The sequence below is a fragment of the Lolium rigidum genome, chromosome 5, assembly GCF_022539505.1.
Source record: "Lolium rigidum isolate FL_2022 chromosome 5, APGP_CSIRO_Lrig_0.1, whole genome shotgun sequence".
NCBI classification, from domain to species: domain Eukaryota; kingdom Viridiplantae; phylum Streptophyta; class Magnoliopsida; order Poales; family Poaceae; genus Lolium; species Lolium rigidum.
Window position 1 is genome coordinate 185137479 of NC_061512.1, and position 19557 is coordinate 185157035.

The 19557-nt window shown below is 45.1% G+C and overlaps 1 long non-coding RNA gene and 1 pseudogene across 1 annotated transcript; both read left to right on the forward strand.

The window, feature by feature from the left end:
• Positions 1-2260: 2260 nt before the first annotated feature.
• On the forward strand, positions 2261-5658 carry LOC124653731 (annotated as a pseudogene).
• A 1926-nt stretch (positions 5659-7584) lies between these two features.
• LOC124652895 lies at positions 7585-9881 on the forward strand. Its single transcript, XR_006987775.1, has 4 exons — positions 7585-7624; positions 7852-8005; positions 9465-9535; positions 9809-9881. It is a non-coding gene; the product is annotated as an uncharacterized LOC124652895 (long non-coding RNA).
• The last annotated feature ends 9676 nt before the right edge of the window (positions 9882-19557 follow it).

The window sequence follows — 19557 nt, forward strand, 5'->3', positions numbered from 1 at the left end:
GTCTCAAACGTATCTATAATTTCTTATGTTCCATGCTAGTTTTATGACAATACTCACATGTTTTATATACACTTTATGTCATTTTGATGCATTTTTCGGTACTAACCTATTAACAAGATGCCGAAGCGCCAGTTCTTGTTTTCTACGCATTTTTGGTTTCGGAAATCCTACACGGAAATATTCTCGGAATTGGACGAAACAAAAGCCAAACCTTCTATTTTACCGAGACGGACCCAGAGAGCCAGAGAAGTACCGGAGGGGGGGCCAAGGGGGCCCCACACCACCTGGCGGCGCAGCCAAGAAAGGGCGCGCCCAGCTATGGGGTGGGCCCCTCGGGACCCCTCCGACGCCGCCCTTTTGCCTATATAATCCTCCAGATGCGAAAACCTTAAACATACCGACGATATTCCACGAAGAGTTCCGTAGCCGCCGCCATCGCGAAGACAAGTTTCGGGGGACAGAAGTCTCTGTTCCGGCACGTCGCCGGGATGGGGAATTGCCCCCGGAGTCATCTCCATCGACACCACCATCATCTCCATCGACACCACCGCCATCTTCATCGCCGTTGCTGTCTCCCATGATGAGGAGGGAGTAGTTCTCCCCCGAGGCTAAGGGCTCTACCGGTAGCTATGTGGTTGATACGTCTCCGACGTATCGATAATTTCTTATGTTCCATGCCACATTATTGATGATATCTACATGTTTTATGCATACTTTATGTCATATTTATGCATTTTCCAGCACTAACCTATTAACGAGATGCCGAAGAGCCGATTCTTTGTTTTCTGCTGTTTTTGGTTTCGAAATCCTAGTAAGGAAATATTCTCGGAATTGGACGAAATCAACGCCCGGGGGCCTATTTTTGCACGAAGCTTCCGGAAGTCCGAGGGCGAGACGAAGTGGGGCCACGAGGTGGCGCCACACTAGGGCGGCGCGGCCCGGGCCCCGGCGCGCGGCCACGGCGTGTGGGGCCCTCGTGTGGCCCCCGCGTTGCCCTTCCGCCTACTTAAAGCCTTCGTCGCGAAACCCCCGATGCACGAGAGCCACGATACGGAAAACCTTGCCGAGACGCCGCCGCCGCCAATCCCATCTCGGGGGATTCCGGAGATCACCTCCGGCACCCTGCCGGAGAGGGGAATCATCTCCCGGAGGACTCTTCACGACCATGGTCGCCTCCGGAGTGATGAGTGAGTAGTTCACCCCCTGGACTATGGGTCCATAGCGGTAGCTAGATGGTTGTCTTCTCCTCATGTGCCTCATTGTCGGATCTTGTGAGCTGCCTAACATGATCAAGATCATCTATCCGTAATTCTATATGTTGTGTTTGTCGGGATCCGATGGATAGAGAATACTATGTTATGTTGATTATCAATCTATTACCTATGTGTTGTTTATGATCTTGCATGCTCTCCGTTATTAGTAGAGGCTCGGCCAAGTTTTTGCTCTTAACTCCAAGAGGGAGTATTTATGCTCGATAGTGGGTCCATGCCTCCATTAAATGCTGGGACGAGTGACGAAAGTTCTAAGGTTGTGGATGTCTTTGTTGCCACTAGGGATAAAACATTGATGCTATGTCCGAGGATGTAGTTATTGATTACATTACGCACCATACTTAATGCAATTGTCCGTTGTTTTGCAACTTAATACCTGGAAGGGTTCGGATGATAACTCTGAAGGTGGACTTTTTAGGCATAGATGCATGCTTGGATAGCGCTCTATGTACTTTGTCGTAATGCCCAATTAAATCTCACAATATTCATCATATCATGTATGTGCATTGTTATGCTCTCTTTATTTGTCAATTGCCCGACTGTAATTTGTTCACCCAACATGCTATTTATCTTATGGGAGAGACACCTCTAGTGAACTGCGGATCCCGATCCATTCTTTTACATCGAATACAATCTACTGCAATATTTGTTCTACTGTTTTCTGCAAACAATCATCATCCACACTATACATCTAATCCTTTGTTACAGCAAACCGGTGAGATTGACAACCTCACTGTTTCGTTAGGGCAAAGTACTTTGATTGTGTTGTGCAGGTTCCACGTTGGCGCCGGAATCCCTAATGTTGCGCCGCACTACGGCTGGTGTGAAGCGTCCAAGAAAACCCTCAACTTCGACTAGACGTTTACCTTCCTAAGTTGGGCCACTCTCGTGAAGTGGACGGACTTTCGTCCAGTAACACTTCAACGAGTGAACAACCTGGCCCATTCAAGACGAAGCCCAAAACTCTCTCTGGTCGCCTGGTCCCTGTCTTCCACCGCCGGCGCTCGCCATGACTGCCGGAGCCGCGGTCGCCGCCCGCCGCCTCCTCCTCCTTCGCCACCCCCGCCACTCCCACCTCCTTCCCAAGCACCAATTCTCTTCGGCCGCCACGGCCGACGGTCTGGACGGTGGGGACGGCGGCCGCGTCAAGATCTTCGACCGCGACCTGAAGCGCCGGCACCGGGACCGAGCGGCGTGGGCGATGCGGGAGAACGACGCGCTGTTGGATGCCGTCGCCGATAACCTCCTCGATCGCCTTGAGGACTGCAGGAAGGCGTTCCCCTCAGCGCTCTGCATGGGCGGCGCAGCCGGCGCCGTCCGCCGGTTGCTCCGCGGCCGTGGTGAGCTACTCAACTAGCTCTTTTTTATTGTGCATCAACTTATTTTCAAATATGCTGGTCATTTCGGCCAAACATGTCAGATGGCTTCCTAAAAGTTTCGGTTTTCGCCTTGAAATGATATGTCACCTGTTGCTTCTCATTGATGGAGTACTAACTTACAACATGGTGATGATAATTTGTTTGCCAGGTGGAATTGAGAAATTAACCATGATGGACATGTCGGAAGACATGGTGAAGAAGTGGCGGGAGTTGGAGAATGCTGCTGAGGACGGCCTCGAGACAAACTTCATCGTTGGAGACGAAGAGTATCTTCCAATCAAAGAAAAGTAAATAAATGTCAGCAATGCTTAGCTTTCAGTCTTTTTTTTTTGTTTCATTTGCGTATTGCATAAGTAAAACTGCACTGAAGCCACATACTTTCTCCAGATCCAGTCAAAGCTAATGAATATATCCCCCTTTATAGGAATTAAGAGGCATATTGTCAATGTATAGTCTGCTTATGCTCATGATTGAAAGAGTCAATTGTACTCCCTCCGTTCCATATTAATGGACAACTTTCTACTAAATCAGTGACAACTAATATGGAACGGAGGGAGTAGATTTTAGGTGTGAGCGTCTGATTTTCGAAGACAAAGTTTAAGCGACAAGACAAATTGTGATCTTGCATTGTCTAGTCTAATGTTAACGCGGTTCTTTGTTTCTGAAGCTCTCAGGATTTGATAATGAGCTGTCTTGGGCTTCATTGAACCAATGATCTACCTGGAGCAATGATACAGGTAACTTTTTAGAAAACAATGAAGCCATTTTGTTGATATTTTTTTGTAACATTCAGTTATCTAGCGCTGAAATTTCTGAACTGAGGATAATTGGCTGTCCTTTGATGGCAGTGTAGGTTGGCGTTGAAGCCTGATGGCCTTTTTCTTGCAGCGATTCTTGGTGGAGAGACTCTGAAGTTACAATCTTAAAATTTACCATTTATCGATATTTTCCAGTTTCTTGCCTGACTTGCTTTTTCCTGGATATGGTCAGGGAACTAAGAATTGCATGCACTATTGCTCAAATGGAACGCGAGGGAGGCATCAGTCCTCGAATGTCCCCTTTAGCACAAGTATGGTTCCTTTATGATCTGAAATTTTGTCCAAATGAGATTTGTTCATGCATCCTATAAGTTTCTGTTGATTAGCTTGTCGTATTGTAAAATTAGATGGTAAAATTCCTTCCATGAGACTGGACCATAGTTGCAAAGTTTAATCTTTACGTTGACCCATTAGTTGTCTCCTGGTTCTAATGGTGACATTGGGTTGTACACTTAAGGTCCGTGATGCAGGAAATCTTTTGTCAAGGGCAGGCTTCGCCCTTCCTGGTGTTGATGTAGATCGGTATACAGTCAAGTACAATAGTGGTGCGTACCAGAACTCTTAATTTTCTAATTAGTGTATATATTTTTACAATATAGTCAAGATGGAACGAGCATCCTATTTACAACATTCCTGTGACTGTGATAATAAGGGTCACTTTTGTCAGTTTGTGTTATTCATATACAATTAGGAATAGGTTGTCTGATAAATTTATTTTATATTCAAGAAGCATGTAATATGTTATTGTGTTAAACGCCTCAAAATGATATTTTCCTATTCAGCAAGTTGCTTATTCGTCCTGACAGTTTTTATTACTTTTTATCAATTAGCTCTGGAACTTGTGGAACATCTTAGAGCAATGGCAGAAACGAATGCTCTCTTCCAAAGAAGCCCTGTAAGCCTTTCTAATATAATGATGACTGAATTTTTTATTAGCTATTTTTAATTAATTTATTAACAGGGTAATTGAATTTACACTGGTTTTCTATTGCCAGATATTAAAGAGAGATACAGCACTGGCTACTGCAGCCATATACCAGTCAATGTTTGGGTTAGAAGATGGAACCATTCCAGCTACCTTTCAGGTTTGGTACTGTTTAAGATTACAATTTTTTGTAAGGAAGAGCAGAGAATTTCAACTTGACAGTGATTAAATAATTTCTCTTCTCATTCAACTTGACTAAATAAAGGGTAGTAATTGTGACCTCCCTCGTTGAAAATGTTCAACACATTCAGAGTTTGTTATCCATTTCATATTGTAGAGCGCATACAATCCATCACTTTTGTTTTTTGTTTTATAAGGCGTGTGGAGATACCAATGTGCAACCAAATCAAATTTTCCCGTCTTACCTGCAGTACATATAACTGCGTTCAGCTGTACGCATGCATAGGCAACCAATTTTTACCACACAAGACTACCTAGAAAAGTGGGGAGTAAAGCTGAGAAGGGAGTGCATGCCCAACTCACCATTTCCAAAGCTAAATAAATGCAGCTGGGACTACTTCATACTACTTTTTCTCTACTTTTAGCTGCTTTTAGGCCACCTTACTCTGAACGCTAGTAACATATATGCTCTTTATGTTGAAATGGAAGAGTACTTGCTTTGTGCAGGTAATTTACATGACTGGCTGGAAGGAGCATTCATCGCAGCAAAAAGCTAAGAGAAGGGGTTCTGCAACTGTATCATTTAGTGACATAAGGAAAGAATTTGGTTCCAACCAAGAGTGAACTTCTAGCAAATGGTAAGAGGATGGCATCGAGTTCATTTTCTGTTACTGTATTTGTTCATTCACCCATCTGTTGCAGCTATACTTATCATTTATGTTCTTTTACCAGCCTTTATATAAAAAATCTCTCCCCGAAGATGGAAAAGAAAACCCCTAGTGCCTCACAGTATAATCTTGGGTTTCCGATGCATCCTGATTTGCAGAAAGCAAGTGTGCTTTGTTGGTTGCCACCAAAATCCTCTGAAGAATCCCTTGTTACATCGTTCTTCACGATCATCCTGTAATATTTTCAGTGTCTCTTTGAGTGGCAGTCCCGACTTTAATGGACTGTTTGGACCATGAACCTATCCTACCGGTGACGTGTTCATAATGTTGTAACAACTGTTCTGGTTGACCCATTGTAAATTCGAAGGAACTCTGTTATTAAACTTGTCATGTCAATAAATATAACTTGCCCATTTTTAGACAGTTGTGCTGCTAGTTATAGTAATCTTATGCATCGTAGACTGCTGCAAGAGATTGGACGAAGCAACTCGTTCGTCTTACCATCAAAGTTGTGCTTAAAATTGTAGATGGAAATATAACTTTTAATTTTAATTCCAAATGCTGATTAAAATTATGACTGGCCGTAGCATAGCATTTGGCGGTAGGAAAAACATGATAAAATTAGAAGGAAAATGATCGTGTTCCCCCGGGGGACGGACTGTTTGCAACCTCCGCCTTGGCTGCGTGCCGCGTGTCCTGCTGGGGCCCACCCTTATCCTCACGCGTCTTTCCTCCTCCACTCTTTCTTCTCCTTGGAAACGATGACGGGACGCCGCGATTAATGGCGCTGCTGCTGCACGCTCTACCGACTGGCGACGACGCTGGCCGGCGGCCGCCACCAGCATCATGCGCCTCGCTGCCGCGACCCATGGCCGTCCGCCGCCGCGACCCATGGCCATCCGCCGCCGCCACACGTCGGGCTTGGCGAATAGGAGAGGCGTCCTGCGCCTCGCCGCCGCGGCCCATGGCCGTCCGCCACCGCCACGCGTTAGGCTCGGCGAATAGGAGAGGTGTATTGCGCCTCGCCGCCGCGGCCCATGGCCGTACGTGCTTCTCCGCTTCGATGCCATCAAGGGAAGTCGACCTCATCGCGGAGTTCCGGCCGGACCCACTACCTCCGACCCGACGACCACCGATGGGTCGTATGCACCCTCGTCCGCCCCCACGGCCTGCTCCGTCGCTACATCAAGCTCCGCCTCCTCTGCGACCGCCCTCTTCGCCGACCTCCTCCCTTGCAGCCACTACCGATGGCCGTCGTTGCTGCGCGCCGTGGGCGTAGGTGCTGCCCTGCGAGGGCGTCGTTGCTGCCTCCCGTCGGTGGAAGTGCTGCCTGCCGTGGGCACCCTTGCTACCGGCGGTCGACGACGCTGCTGTGTAACCCATTTTGGGATGCTACTAGTGGCTTTCACTAGTGCTACCAGCCGAGGGCGTCGATGCTACAGGCGGTCGCCGCCGATGCTACCAGCGTCGCCTTCATCTCGTGCTCCTCTGCTTCATTAGGAGGTTTGCTGCCTTAGGCCTGCGGCGTTGCTACCTGCGAAGGCGATTTTGCTATTTAAGGTGTCCGACATTAGTACCAGCGGTGGGTGGATTTTTTGCTACCATAGGCATAGGGGCGTTGCTACTAGCAGCTTGTGGCGTTGCTGTCCTGGACGAACGAAGTTGCTGCAACCTCGGACGGCGTTGCTGCCGGCTGCAGGCGATGTCTCCGTTGATGTCTTAGAGGATTTGCAGCATATGAATAAAAAAATTTGCTACAATTTATTTGCGGTTTTGCTACATCTGCGTAATATGTTTGCTACGTGGTCTCCGGCGAGGTCTCCGGCAAGCCCAGCCTTTTTTATTTTTTTCCCTGAACGAACCGTTTTTTGCTTCAGTCATTTGCTGCCGGGGGTAATTTTTTGCTGCCGGAAGATGTTTTTTTGCTACATGCAAATCTAACCGTCAAAATGGTTGATCCGGCAGCTGGGGACCCGGAGGCTGGGCAATCAGATCCCCCGGGGATGCCCAGCAGTTTCCAAATTAGAATAGGCGTCCAGATGGAGTGATTTTTTTTGTATGTATGTGCGTATGTGTGAGAGTTTGATATTTATTTGCTTTTCTACAACCAGTGTGATATTATGTTTGTACCGTGACGTGATACGATCTGATCCTAGTTCTACTTCCCGGTTTACGTGTCGTGCACTTACCAACGCACCCCATAAGCCTATATGTTCCAACTAATCGGACCCAGCGATGCGGCTATATAGTCGGTCTGTCCCGTAGTGGGGTAGTCTACCATCGCCGCTAGATCGCGTTTTACCTCGTTGCACCCCTACTACTTAATCTCCAACCGGCCGGCCGGCTGCAATCCTTGACGGGCCGATCGACGTTGGTTTTGGAGGTACAGTGATTTCTGGCTAAAGATAGATTTCTTCTGGTCCTATAACAGATCGATTCAATCCTTGCTTCTCGTTACTGGTCTTTAGGGCAAAACCCTATGTTTTTTTACATGTTGATCTCGACTAATTTCCTCTACGGAACAACACTTCCAAGAGATTCGAATTCTGGGGAGATTTAATCTGTTGTTTGCGACCAAATCCAATGAAACGTTTGGATGATCTGTTGCAGGAGGAGCGAAGAACTGATGGAAGAGACGCCCGCAAGTGGGATCCGCAATATTTTTGGGGACTCGGAGGAGTTCATCCTGATCGAAAGAAAGTCATCAGACTACTGGGAGAGCTCGGCGAGAAATAGTTCAGGTCACCATTTCGAGTTCACCTCTGTACGTGCCTAAGACATGCGCAACTCTTTCCCAGTCCGTCCCTTTGCTTTTCAGAAGGAAAATGATTGGTATCCCCCGGAGGATCACGCGCTGCGCAACCTCCGGGTTGCTGGCCGTTCGATCCAATCCATCGTGGGGAAGAAAACTGCTGGGGACAAGTCCACGTGCGTGGGCCCCACGTTGCTTTCCCTTCCTTTCTTTACTTCTTCTTCTACCTACAGCCTTTCCCGGTTCTACTTTTCTACCAGAGAGACCGCCGCCTACCGCCGCGCCGCCGTCGCCGGCCGCCTCCCCCGCAGCTTTCATCGCCGGCCGCCTACCGCCGCGCCGCCATCGCCGGCCGCCTCCCCCGCAGCTTCCGCGCCGTAGTCCTCCCGCAGAGATCCGCCTCCCATGCGCGGCCGCCGCCTCCCCCGACCTCCTCCTCCTGCAGCTTCCTCACCCTCGTCGCCGGGCGCCTTCTCCCCCGACCTCCTCCTCCTCCCGCAGCTGCCCCACTCTCGCCGTCGGGCGCCTCCTCTGCTGACCTCCTCCTACTGCTGCCACCCCGTCCTCGTCGCCGGCCGCCTGCCCGCAGCCGCCCCGCGTCCTCGTCGGCGCCCACACCGTGCTCCGCCTTCCCTGCGCGCGTCCAGGGACGTCAACAAAGGAGCTGCCTGGAAGAGCAAGGTGGCGATGGCCATGGCTGCCGGCGGGCCGGATGCCAATTAGGACGCCAATTAGCCTAATTTTCATTGATGATGACATCCATCTCTTTTTTCCTTTTCATGTGATGCTGCGTACGAAGACTGGCGGTGCTACCATAGGTTGACGACAGTGCTACTATAGGTTGGCGATGATGCTACATTGGTCAATGTTGTGGAGTGCTGCAAACGACACACGGCGATGCTACCAACCGTGGTCGGGGTTGCTTCCAATGGTTTTATATGTTGCTACATGCAGGATTGTGTTTTGGGGATTTTTGCCGCCATATGTTTAGTGGATTTGCAACATAGGAATTAATTTTTTGCTACTTTGTTTTGCGATGTTGCTACAATTGCAAAATATTTTTGCTACGAGGTCTCCAGCGAGGTTTTTGTTGAGTCTCCGGCGAGGTCTATGGCGAGTTCCCCATGGATGTATCCAACGATAACCATTTTTGCTACAATAGCATTTTTTTTTGCTACGAGCTCTCCGGCGAGGTCTCCGGCGAGACTTCGGCGAGTTTAGACATTTTCTTTTATTTCATGAGCGAACCGTTTTTTGCTACATGAAGTTGCTGCCGGGGTTGATTTTTTGCTGCCGGAGGTGGTTTTTTGCTACATGTAGATCTGACCGTCCTGATGGTTGATCCGACGGCTGGGGACCCGGGGGCTGGGGAATCAGATCCCCCGGGGGACGCCCAGCACTTTCCTTTTCGAAAACCACATTTTATTTGTTGGCATGTATGACACTCTACTCCTAATGTTTTTCCTTACAGCATTCAATACTTAAGGACTGTCGTCAAGACGCACTAGCACCTCCGCAAGAACCCAGAGAGCGGCGAAAAATGTATGGTTCTACTTATATCATTTTACTATGTGTGCCAATTTGAATTGAACGAACCGACATTTTTTTCCCTGTAGAAGAATGAGCCGATCTTGCTCCCTTCCCATGTTAATTCAAAAGCTACAATGGCAATTAACTTCTACCAAGAACTTTGTTTTTTGATCTGGAGCTTGTAATAATGCCGCATGACTTTTCTCAGAAAAGATGACTCAATTTTTTTCTTTATTTTGCTTTTGTGGTAATAACTCTTTTTCACTTTTTTTGGACCGGGTTTAGTAAAATCGTCAAACTCAGGCACCTGCACATGTTACCGGCGCGTGATGAGGAGACGGAAGCCTTGGCAGCGGGAGCGGCGGCACCTCAAGCTCCATTGCCAGCGCTCAACTTGGAGGACAAGGATGGGAGTGCTGCTGACGTGGCCAATGCCAATGCCGATAAGCCACAAGGTTTTGAGTAAATAAGTTCCTACTCCTAGATGGAACAATATTGCTGTATGATACTCCTATATTATGATGAAGCATGCTTAACATGCTTATGTTCTTGAGTTAGTATATCATATCATTGTTTGTCGTGTGTGTTGTCCATTTCTTAGACGCATTTGCTTGTATCTTGATAGAGGGAATTACATGTGGTCAAAAGTCAAAACAAGTGCACCAATCGTTATCGGCGAGATTGCCTTTCCGTCCAGCAGTGACCGGGATCTCGAACAGTTGACGGGGGCTGAGGCAGTTGTCAAGCGCTTATTGGTCGCAGCAACTCCACCTCGTTCGACCATGCCTACTTCGTCAACCTGTTGTAGGCTATGTAATTTTCAGTCTGGCTGTTTGATCCCCAAAATTCTGCTGGCTTTTGTGAAATGCGACCTTAACAACTCGATTTCTCCCCGAAAAGAAGAACCTATAACTTGGATCAGAAGAAAGAACTAGAACTTCAATAATTTAACAGAGTAGCCTAGCCCGTGCCTTGGCTAACAACGGATGCTCCTTAACGTATCATTTTCATTAATAGACAAGAAGATGTCTGATGCCTGATTAATTAATGGGCAACCAACAAAAAACCAATACAAGTGCACCAATATTGTCATGAAACATGATTATATTGGGCACAAGCACCGACACCGACTTGGCCAAAATCCAATAGTCGGCCACACACAGCCAACGAGAGATAGCTCTGACTCAGATGTGGAGCTTCGCAAGAGGACCTAGTTGGACTTGCGCGGGCCGAATCCTCCACCAAAAGTCACCGGTTGCCGGTCATCATTCCCGCGGTCATCATTGCCGTAGGAACGCACTCCACCGCAGCTCCGACTTTGCAGTGACACAGCGAAACACGAGAGAACCCATCGAACACGCCGGTAACCAGCTAACAAAGCCCAAGCCATGACCCAAACTCCGTTGTGTACCTGAAGTTTATCCAATCAGCTGTGCTTGTCTAAAATAAAGATCCACAAGTATGAAAGGAAACACCTTGATCTCTCCTGTGCAAGTTCTAATTAACTGCAACAGATTTGTAATTATGCTACTGTTGTTATTTGGTCTATGTACCTAAGTGGTACACTTCTGTTAGAGCTCCATGTATTCAAAAGAATTTTACATTATTTTTAGAGGACATATAATCCTTGGGAATTTCTCTCCGAATGTCGTTTGATTCATATGATTCAAATCCTAAGAGGTTTTTCCCTAATGAGTGCATGGTATGTTGACCAAAATGTTCCATCCCACTCAAATACATTTGTTTTGTATATGCTGTCGAACATTTCTTGAGACAAATTCATGTACTAGATTATTTAATCACATAGGATTGAAAAGGCATGCCACTCAAATCTTTGCATTATTTTTTGTATTCCCGTGTTTTGAGAAAGCTTTTAGTACTTTATACAATCATTATTTTTTAAATTAACAAAATAAAAGTAGTTGGCATTTCTTCGTCGGGCTTTCACCCATTGTGGATAGTTGTCCACTGCTGCTACAGGAGGGGTAACTAAGTAAAAGTATTTTTTTTTCTCCCGACATTTCCTTCTCTAGTCAGGGAAGCCATAATCAGTCAGTAAGAAGTATATCTATAGGGAGTTTCTAATAAGAGAACTGGATGTGCGAAACTTGTGTCAAGAGGGGTGTAGAAAGGAGAAAAAGCATAGTTCAAACTAGCCTCATCACAAAAAAAAAAAGCCCATGATCAAATGTCTTCTTTGAGGTGGCACAAAGACGAAAGTAATTAGTTCAACAAGGCCGATGATAGAAGGGCTGGGCCTAATTAATTGTTCTGGTATAGAGATGAATGAGAGGATGGAGATGCAATTAGCTAACTAAAGTTAGTATATTCTAACACCTTGCTTTCACTGGGCAGCACCACACAATCATTTCATCTCTTGGCCATTCTTAAGTTGCAACTGCACTCATTTGCAATCTGCACTTCTTTCGTAAGAAGTTTTAGATTAGAAAAACTTTGTTGGTGTGTCTTTCATACTAACCTAAGTACACTATTTCTGTGGATAACAGGTTGCCATGCTACCCTAATGAATAAGGTTTATATTTTTTCAAAATTCAAACTACGTAATGTTTGAACAATTATTTAGATAAAATCATTAACATGTACAATCTAAAATCGACACCGTTGGCACTCCAGAGGCGGAATGTTTCTACAACTTTTCCATTTATTTTGGAGTTGAAATCGGGTGCTACCGGCAGTTCTGCGTCTGCTTAAGTTTTTTCTTGATCTTTGCCGGTTTCTACGGGATTTCTGCCTTTCTTAGTTCCCAGTTGTTTCAGTCAAGTCAAACCGATGAAGGGGTAGGTTGTCACATTCTCATCCCTAAATCAAATCATGGCGGTGGATGACCTAGGGGTTAAAGCGGTGGGAATGTATCGAGAAAACTCCACCGCTTTAACTCGGAGAACAACCAAAAAAGAAAACGGACCCATATTCTGCTTTGCTCCCATTGTTGTTCCCGTTCAACAAAAATACTAAATATTTCTAGCCCCAATATTGATGTTTTCTTTCTTTTTCTTTTTTGGAATTTTCTCTATGCACCGATTCGGCCGCCTTAATAAGAAAACACCGGGTTGACAACTCCAATCGGCGGATATATCTAGATCACAAAGCTGATCAGCAGTGGCAACATCGCATGCAACGGGCTAAGTTCCATATCTCCTACACACCCCATGCATGTGGCGTGCAGCCATAGCACCACACCACCAAAGCTTACAAAATCTCACATACTCGATCTTGTTGCTACCACACCAGTGTATATATATAAGCTGCGTATGCCTGGTGTCACGCAAAGATTTGCCACCCCGCTTTTTTATTCCTGGACTTCAGCAACAAACAACCAGTGCGCACCAATCCGTTCTTATCGTAAGAGCCAATCTCCCTTTTTCTCGCATCCTTCGAGCTACCAAACAGATCGTAACAAATTAACTAAAAAACAGCCTCCACCTCTACGGCATATACTCTCATTCTGATCTACAATCAGTCCATCAACGCTCCCCTAATGCCAAGGTGAGGGAGAGGTGATTTCAATCCTCCTCAGTGCTGGCGTCATAGCCATCCCACGGCCGCTGCCTCAAGCAAGCTCTCCATTGAAGCACCCGCGCCCACCTCCGATGCGCTCCCAGACCGACACGCTCGACGGGTCGGCGCTCACGCGGCAACCTCGACGTGCTGCCCATTCACTACTGCCTCCTCGAGGTCGCCATTGACGCCCCCCCTCGGAGCTCGGACTCGTGACCAATCCAAAAACCACCGATGTCTCTGTCTCGATGCTCCCTTGAATGCTGACACCTTCATTACCCCTCCTTGTTGTACCTCGTCGTAAATCCGCACGGTGCTACCACCACACGACCGCCGCCTCGTTTCAGTGTCACCGCTGTCGTGACCCATAAAGCATGTTCCCTCGCCTTCCAGGACCAGATCAGCTCCCCTCTAGGTTCTCGACGTCTACCTCTAGGTCGTTGTTTGCGTCTGTCCTTCCAACTTCCAAGAATCCAACAGTACCACCACGCACCCCCCTCCAAGAACGGCATCGCGGCCACATCCTCTAACATGGTAGTTGGGTCTCCTTCTTCACATGTCATGGTTCATCCTTTTACATACATATTCTGGAACTACTATTATTTGTTTCGTGAACTGCTCTCAAGGGCCTGCTCTGCACTACAAATGGTGTGATCATAGGAAGTGCAGGGGTAACCCCCATCACTTGTGAGGAGATGATCATGTTGATGACTGCTAACGAGGAATACATATGCCCCTGCTAAATATTGAAGAGGTGTATATACAAGGCATTGGCAATCTTCTTCATCGCGATGATAGTGTCGTATTCGCATTCATATGGTACTTCGTGATTTATCCCCTTTCTCTTATTGTTTCCAATTTTAATTTTTAAGTGCCATTTTTTTATTTAAAACATCTGTTTATGTTTATGTTTGACTAGATTATTCTATGATCTCAAAGATCCCTTTAGGATTCTGTGGAAAGCCGTATTCAATGAAAGGTATTTTTTGAATTATTTGAAAACCTTTGAAAGCAGTAGAACTGATGATTTACAATTGCATTTGCATATTGGAGACAATGATGGATCAGGGCAGGGCGATGGCCGCTGCACACATGGAGTCATGTGCGGCGTGGGTGCTCGCGCGTGTCTAAGCCGTGGTGCCATAAGCATTCACAAAGTTTTCGAAAAATCATCTCCATTGCAAATCGGTTCCATGGCACTGCCTCCTTCTCATGTGCAGCATCTCTTATGTCCTCACATGTGCTCTTTCCGTCCTGCCTCCGTTGCAGATCCAATCGGCTTGCAAAGAATGGTGATTGTCCTTTTTTCCTCTAAATTTTCTGAAGTGGATCCATGGTAGAATGGTTATTTGCTACATGTTTAATGTTTTCTCTCTTACTTCACATGGAAGTTGGCCACTTGAATAACTTTAATTTACTACCCATGTGCATGGCAGGTTTACTGCTCATGTTGTCGCAACAGTTTGGTATACATTATTTTGAAAAGCAAGAGGATGAACTACTGGCTCATGCTGTTTTTGTGTCCATACACAAGTCACACAGCTGAAAACTTAATATTGATTATTTCTTGTTAGCAGAGATCTCACTACAGAACCACTAGACGTACACTGCAACAACAAAAAGTTATGGTGTTTCTAACTGACCTAGCAATCTTTGTTTTTTAGTAAAAAGTTGATAAAACAATTAAGATATTATGGTCATGTTAGGACCCTAGACAATTGTAACATTATGCTATTATAATCAATACAACTTGGGTGCCATTCACTGGTGATATTCATTGTGAGGTGTACACAACTTGTTTTTATTTGATTCGTGAACTGCTCTCAAAGCCTGCTCTGCATTGCGAAGGTCGTAGACACATGAACTTCATGGGTAATATTCCTAGAAATAATTAGTCCAGGCAGGCAGGTAGCAAGGTACTGATTTTTGTAGCTCTCTTTTATTATTTTATTTAACTACTATTAAGTTTTATCAAGCATAACCGATTCAGCAGTCACCACTTTTGGATGGGAGTTTGATCGGAAGAGACGATCCTTTTTGCTGCTAGAAATAAAGATTTAACGAGTTTATTTCCAAAGACATATGTTCTCATTGTTTACCTGAAATCAAGTCATGCCATCAACCTTCGACGTGCTTCTTGACTCCTACTGGTTCGATTAAACCTTGGTTTCTTACTGAGGGAAACTTGCTGCTGTACGCATCACACCTTCCACTTGGGGTTCCCAACGGACGCGTGCTGTACGCGTATCAAGCTAAATTTCTGGCGCCGTTGCCGGGGATCTGAAGAAAAGTTACACCACAAAGATTTCTAACTCCCACGTCAACTACACGCCAGCAAGTAAATTTCTGGCGCCGTTGCCGGGGAGATCAAGACACGCTGCAAGGGGAGTCTCCACAATCCAATCTCTCTACTTTGTTTTTGTCTTGCTTTATTTTATTTACTACTTTGTTTGCTGCATTATATCAAAACACAAAAAAATTAGTTGCTAGCTTTATTTTATTTACTGTCTTGCACCCTATATCAAAAACACAAAAAAATTAGTTACTTGCATTTTACTTTTGTTACCATGTCTAGCTCTGCACTTGTTACTTCTTCACCTGAGGAATTAGTCTTCACTTTTAAACAAGGGGATGAGGAGAGTTTTAAAGATGCTTGGTCCAGAATTTTTACTTCTTATTGTAAAACTGAACCTCAAATGACTCTAAGTTTGCTCCTTAGTAATTTTTATTTTGGTCTTATGATTCGCTATAGATATGCCTTGGATGCTGTAGTGGGAGGAGATTTCCTTCATTGCAATGGGGATCAAGCTTTTAATGCCATAAATAAGTTGGTTGCATCACATGATTCAGCTAATAACTTTGATTCAACCCTTATTAGCATTTATAATAGATTAAACACTCTTGAGACAAGTGCATCTCGCTTGAATGAAAATTATGGATATGTTCGTAACCGTCTTGATCAAGTTTTAGTGAACTCTGAACCTTCATTATGGGATCCTACTATTAAAATTGCTATCGGTGACCAAACTCTTCATGCTAATTGTGATATTATGTCTGAATTTTGCCTAATGCCTAAGAGTATTCATGAATCTTTGAAACTTTGGGGATTTGTTGAAGGGGGAGAAGGAATAACTCTTATTGATAACTCTGTTATAATTCCTAAAGGAATAGCTGTGGGTGTGCATACAACCATTCTTGGGAGAACAATATCCATTGATTACCTTGTTATTGAATGTGCAGGAACATGACAAATCACACTCGGAAGATCCCTGCTGAAACTATTGGGAGCAGTCATAGATATGGGAGAAGGCACCCTAAAATTCACCTCTACACCCGGGGGTAGACATATATTCCCTAAGCCAAAAAGTAAGAAAAAGAACAAGAAAGGTAAGGTTAAAGCCCAAGGTAATGTCGATGCATCATCTCTTGATAACACTTGATATACACTTTCTGCGCCTAGCTGAAAGGCGTTAAAGAAAACGCTTATGGGAGACAACCCATGTTTTTACTACAGTATTTTTATTTTATATTTGAGTCTTGGAAGTTGTTTACTACTGTAGCAATCTCTCCTTATCTTAGTTTTGTGCATTGTTGTGCCAAGTAAAGTCTTTGATAGTAAGGTTCATACTAGATTTGGATTACTGCGCAGAAACAGATTTCTTTGCTGTCACGAATTTCGACCTGCCTCTCTGTAGGTAGCTCAAAAAAATATGCCAATTTACGTGCGTGATCCTCAGATATGTACGCAACTTTCATTCAATTTGGGCATTTTCATTTGAGCAAGTCTGGTGCCTCAATAAAATCCATCTTTACGGACTGTTCTGTTTTGACAGATTCTGCCTTTTATTTCGCATTGCCTCTTTTGCTATGGTGGATGAATTTCTTTGCTCCATTAATGTCCAGTAGCTTTATGCAATGTCCAGAAGTGTTAAGAATGATTATGTCACCTCTGAACATGTTAATTTTTATTGTGCACTAACCCTCTGATGGCGTGTATTTCACACGTTCGTTGGGCAACCCCAAGAGGAAGGTATGATGCGCACAGCAGCAAGTTTTCCCTCAGAAAGAAACCAAGGTTTATCGAACCAGGAGGAGCCAAGAAGCACGTTGAAGGTTGATGGAGGCGGGATGTAGTGCGGCGCAACACCGGAGATTCGGCGCCAACGTGGAACCTGCACAACACAACCAAAGTACTTTGCCCCAACGAAACGGTGAGGTTGTCAATCTCACCGGCTTGCTTTGTAACAAAGGATTAACCGTATTGTGTGGAAGATGATTGTTTGCGAGAGAAAACAGTAAAAACAAGTATTGCGATAGATTGTATTTCGGTAAAGAGAATTGGACCGGGGTCCACGAGTTCACTAGAGGTGTCTCTCCCATAAGACGAACAACATGTTGGGTGAACAAATTACGGTTGGGCAATTGACAAATAAAGAGAGCATGACCATGCACATACATATCATGATGAGTATAGTGAGATTTAATTGGGCATTACGACAAAGTACATAGACCGCCATCCAAGCGCATCTATGCCTAAAAAGTCCACCTTCGAGGTTATCATCCGAACCCCCTCCGGTATTAAGTTGCTAAGCAACGAGACAATTGCATTAAGTATGGTGCGTAATGTAATCAACAACTACATCCTTAGACATAGCATCAATGTTTTATCCCTAGTGGCAACGACACAACACAACCTTAGAACTTTACGTCCATTGTCCCGAGTGTCAATGCGAGGCATGAACCCACTATCGAGCATAAGTACTCCCTCTTGGAGTTAAAAGCATCTACTTGGCCGGAGCATCTACTAATAACGGAGAGCATGCAAGATCATAAACAACACATAAGCATAACTTTGATAATCAACATAACAAGTATTCTCTATTCATCGGATCCCAACAAACGCAACATATAGAATTACATATAGATGATCTTGATCATGATAGGCAGCTCACAAGATCCGACAATGATAGCACAATGGGGAGAAGACAACCATCTAGCTACTTGCTATGGACCCATAGTCCAGGGGTAGACTACTCACTCATCACTCCGGAGGCGACCATGGCGGTGTAGAGTCCTCCGGGAGATGATTCCCCTCTCCGGCGAGGGTGCGGGAGCGATCTCCGGGATCCCCGAGATGGGATCGGCGGCGACGGCGTCTCGGTAATGTTTTCCGTATCGTGGCTCTCGGTGCTGGGGGTTTCGTCACGGAGGCTATTTGTAGGCGGAAGGGCAAGTCGAGAGGCGGCACGGGGGGCCCACACCACGGGGCCGCGCGGCCAAGGGGGGCCGCGCCGCCTAGGGTTTGGCTCCCCCGTGGCCCCTCTTCGTCTCGTCTTCGGTCTTCGGAAGCTTCGTGAGAAAATAGGCCTCCGGGCTTTTATTTCGTCCAATTCCGAGAATATTTCTTTACTAGGATTTACGAAACCAAAAACAGCGAGAAAACGACAGCGGCACTTCGGCATCTTGTTAATAGGTTAGTTCCGAGAAAATGCACGAATATGACATAAAGTGTGCATAAAACATGTAGATAACATCAATAATGTGGCATGGAACACAAGAAATTATCGATACGTTGGAGACGTATCGGCATCCCCAAGCTTAGTTACTGCTCGTCCCGAGCGAGGTAAAACGATAACAAAGATAATTTACGGAGTGACATGCCATCATAAACTTGATCATACTATTTGTAAAGCATATGTAGTGAATGCAGCGATCAAAACAATGTGTATGACATGAGTAAACAAGTGAATCATAAAGCAAAGACTTTTCATGAATAGCACTTCAAGACAAGCATCAATAAGTCTTGCATAAGAGTTAACTCATAAAGCAATAATTCAAAGTAAAGGTATTGAAGCAACACAAAAGAAGATTAAGTTTCAGCGGTTGCTTTCAACTTGTAACATGTATATCTCATGGATATTGTCAACATAGAGTAATATAATAAGTGCAATAAGCAAGTATGTAGGAATCAATGCACGAGTTCACACAAGTGTTTGCTTCTTGAGGTGGAGAGAAATAGGTGAGCTGACTCAACATTGAAAGTAAAAGAATGGTCCTCATAGAGGAAAAGCATCGATTGCTATATTTGTGCTAGAGCTTTGATTTTGAAAACATGAAACAATTTTGTCAACGGTAGTAATAAAGCATATGCATCATGTAAATTATATCTTATAAGTTGCAAGCCTCATGCATAGTGTACTAATAGTGCTCGCACCTTGTCCTAATTAGCTTGGACTACCGGGATTATCACCGCAATACATATGCTTTAACCAAGTTTCACAAAGGGGTACCTCTATGCCGCCTGTACAAAGGTCTAAGGAGAAAGCTCGCATTTGGATTTCTCGCTTTTGATTATTCTCAACTTAGACATCCATACCGGGACAACATAGACAACGAGATAATGGACTCCTCTTTTAATGCTTTAAGCATTTGACAACAATTAATTCTTTTCTCATTAGAGATTTGAGGATATTTGTCCAAAACTGAAACTTCCACCATGAATCATGGCTTTAGTT